The 3,726-nt window shown below is 39.5% G+C and overlaps 1 pseudogene; it reads right to left on the bottom strand.

Moving 5' to 3' along the window:
• Positions 1-2,510: 2,510 nt before the first annotated feature.
• On the bottom strand, positions 2,511-3,442 carry LOC100402320 (mortality factor 4-like protein 1 pseudogene; annotated as a pseudogene).
• Positions 3,443-3,726: the final 284 nt, after the last annotated feature.

The raw sequence follows: 3,726 nt of genomic DNA, 5'->3' as shown, positions 1-3,726 counted from the left end.
GAATATGATAAATATCCTTGATTATATCCCTCCCAACCATCATCCCCTAGAAAATACAGGTTTCCACATTTGTTGTTGAGAATAGTCTATGAGGCCAGACATGGTAGCTCACACCTATAATCCCAGCACTTTGGGAGGCTGAGGCAGGTGGATCACTTGAGATCAGGAGTTTGAGATAAGCCTGGCTAACATGGTGAAACCCCATCTCTACCAAAAATACAAAAATTAGCTGGATGTGGTGGCGTGAGCCTATAGTCCCAGCTACTTGGGAGGCTGAGGCAGGAGCCTTGAATCCAAGAGGTGGAGGTTGCAGTGAGCTAAGCTCATACCACTAAACTCCACCCTGAGTGACAGAGTAAGTCTCTGTCTCAAAAAAAAAAGTCTATAATATCTCAGATATCTGTGGCAATCTGAGAATTGAGAAAAGAAAGACATAAAATAAAGAGATGTTAAAAAGCAAACAAGATATGATAGAGAGCATTGAGAAAGTTGTTTTACCAGAGCACTCCAAATTCTGCTTCAAAGGGCAGAGAACCTTTTATTATGTTTCAGATTGGTGTGTTATTTGACCACCTGACTATTGTAGCTGCTCAGAAGTCTTTTAGAGATTTCTTCTAATTCAGTCATCACTTTTTAAGAAGGTCTGGAAGATAACGTTTTAGGTCTTTTCTGGGATGTAAACATCATTATGAATTGCCTGTAAGAATCTAAATGTCATCCTAATTTATCATTGGCTCGTCTACCTCCCAGGTCAACCAAATTGTTACAATAGGCTCATCATCAGTGCTTTTCTCTACCCAGCGCAGCCTCCAGTAAAAATGAGCCTTGAGCCCAGACAAGATTGACTGACTGGAAATTTGAACTACCCAAGAATGAAGATGTTCATGTTTACTTCACTTGGGCTTTTGTGCGTGATTCATAGCCCATTTCTCTCCAGAGCTGGTCAAGAGGAATTACACTAGGCTGGTCCTAAAGAGTTTTGGTCTTGAGCAGGACTATGCATTAATATGATCCATTACAGATCAAGGAACAACAAAGCTGTTTTACATGCAGACAGTTTCAATTGACCAGTGCATCAGGAGTTCACATCAAGTACAGTTGTCCAAGATTTGAAACCATATCTTTTTAGACAGAATTCATGGGTGATGCTAAGGGATGCCAACTTAGTTCACTTAAGGGAGACAAACTCACTGAATGCAAGTACACCCGATAACTGATTACTATGTGAAACTTTATACAAAGCTCTCTTTGGGGATTCCTGGAACATACAGACTGGCAAACCAAATATAAGTGTCCGTTCCCCTCCTCTTGATCTTACCTCACCCACCAACTGTACAGGTGGAAGTATTTTCACAATTCTAAACCACATCAAACACAAATTCTCAAAGCAATACACAAAGATGAGTTTGTGCCTAGACAACTCTAGGTCAGGAAGAAATGCTCAAGAGGTGTCTGGCCAGAATTCCCTCACCTGCTGAATTCTCATCTCTGTCTTAGGCAACTCTTTTCTTTTTTTTTAATTTAAAGAAAAAATTTATTGGCGATCTGAAAAACAATTATTAAAAGCTTGACTTTTCCTGAAAACTAGCTACTCAATGCATTGTGTGTGTTTTCTTTTTCTTTCCTTTTGTTTTTTTTTTTTTTTTTTTTTTTTTTGAGACTGAGTTTTGCTCTTGTTAACCAGGCTGGAGTGCAATGGCGTGATCTCGGTTCACCGCAACCTCCGCCTCCTGGATTGAAGCAATTCTCCTGCCTCAGCCGAGTAGCTGGGACTACAGGCATGCACCACCATGCCCAGCTAATTTTTATATTTTTAGGAGAGACGGGGTTTCACCATGTTGACCAGGATGGTCTCGATCTCTTGACCTCGTGATCCACCCGCCTTGGCCTCCCAAAGTGCTGGGATTACAGGCGTGAGCCACCACACCCGGCCTTGCATTGTGTCTATCATGTTAAAATGTCCATTAGATGCATATACAAAAACCATGAAACAAGCCACCATTCTTTAACAATTTGAGCAAAGATAAAACCCTAAGTAACAAAATGGATGACTTGCAAAGTATGGGCTCCTTAAGCATCATAAAAAAAAAAAAAAAAGAAGCACGAATGGATAAGTGTGTTTAGTTATATACACTGAATTGAATCTTTGGCACTAGAATCAGAGCATTTTGTCATATAGCATTAACACGTACTATAAAAGTACATAGTGTCAAAGGAATAGAACCACCAGCATTCAAAAGCAGCTTTGTCAACTGGACAATAAAACACTCTACAGCATGTCCCTTTGTTGTCCATCATTGATTACACTGACGGCAACTTTGAAATGAAAAAAAAAAGTAAAAGAAAAAAGGAGCTATTAACCCTTTTATTTTCTGTGCTTAAAATCAAACAGAAAACAAACATCAACTGTTATACACTAACATCTTCAAAAGATATTGTTTGTACAAGAGATAGACTAAGAACAGAAATGTGTTTATGGAGATCCAAATATAAGTGAGTGAGAGGGCCTCTCAAACGCTGTTCCAGTAGTACTCAGGAGGAGTCACTTCATAATCACTAGCACTAATCAAAGTTGCAGAATTCTTTGCCAGGTACTTTAGAAAATCATGAAGATAATTCAGTAATAAAGCAAGGCTCTTCTCATCTAAAGGTGTATAGGCCAACATTGCTCCAATTCATACAAATAATCTCTGTAGATGTGGCACTCAATACACCTGGGAAATGGGTACCTCAGGGTGATCTGCAAAAATTTTGGCATACTGTGGTCTCTCAAATTTGTAGAGTAGGGTGCCCAAAACTACGCTGAAGTATTCTTTTATCTCTGCCACAACTTCATTAAACATGTACTCTTTATTATCTATGTTTCCACAGATAATTTACATAATCCTCAAGAAAGGAATCCACATTCTTCTTGGCAGAAATATAAAAGAGCTGTTTTTGCCTGGTAATTAAGTCCCAGTCATTAACAAGCCACCGTTTTAGCTTCAACTCTGTGCATGAATATTTCCACATTTTCAACAGTAGGATCTACCCAGGCCCTTTTCTTCCAAGGAGGCTGAGGGGGTCTCACTGGTACCGCCACCATCTCCATTTCCCGGTGTTTTCTGCTTGTTCTTTTTTGTTTTCACTTTTTCTATTGCAGACCAGATGTCTTCTTTCCTGGGGCAGCCACTCTCATCTTCCCCTCTATATACTGCTCCTAATTGGCTTTTTGAAGTTCTCGCTATTTCTGCAAATTGGTGTCCACATATTTGAGTACTCAGCTCTCCAAAACCCAATCATCCCAATTTTTATTCCAACCACTGTAATGTATAAAGTATTTCACTTGTTTGTCCTTTATGGCAACCTTTACACACTTTGCTTCATAAAGAAGAGACCCATGAAAGCACAGCACTCACTTACTCTCCTGGAATTTAGGCTTTGGGTCCTGCCTCAGCGCCATTTCTAAGCCAAGTCCTAACTAAATTATTGTGCTAACTGGCTCCCCTCTCCATATTTAGACATGAATCAAAACTTTCTTGACTCCTCTTCCCCTGGCAAAGGCAAAGGAAGATGAATATTTATATAAGAGAAACTTTATTAACAACAAAAAACTGAATAAAAGAAAGTACAAAAGCATGAGTATGTGTTCAGTTAACGTATCCTGCCTGACATGGTTTGGCTTTGTCCCCACCAAAATCTTATCTTGAACTGTAACTCCCACAATTTCGTGTATCATGGGAGGAA

This window comes from Callithrix jacchus, chromosome 21 (assembly GCF_049354715.1).
Source record: "Callithrix jacchus isolate 240 chromosome 21, calJac240_pri, whole genome shotgun sequence".
NCBI classification, from domain to species: domain Eukaryota; kingdom Metazoa; phylum Chordata; class Mammalia; order Primates; family Cebidae; genus Callithrix; species Callithrix jacchus.
The sequence above is the reverse complement of the archived record's forward strand: the minus strand, read 5'-3'. Positions and strand labels throughout refer to the sequence as shown.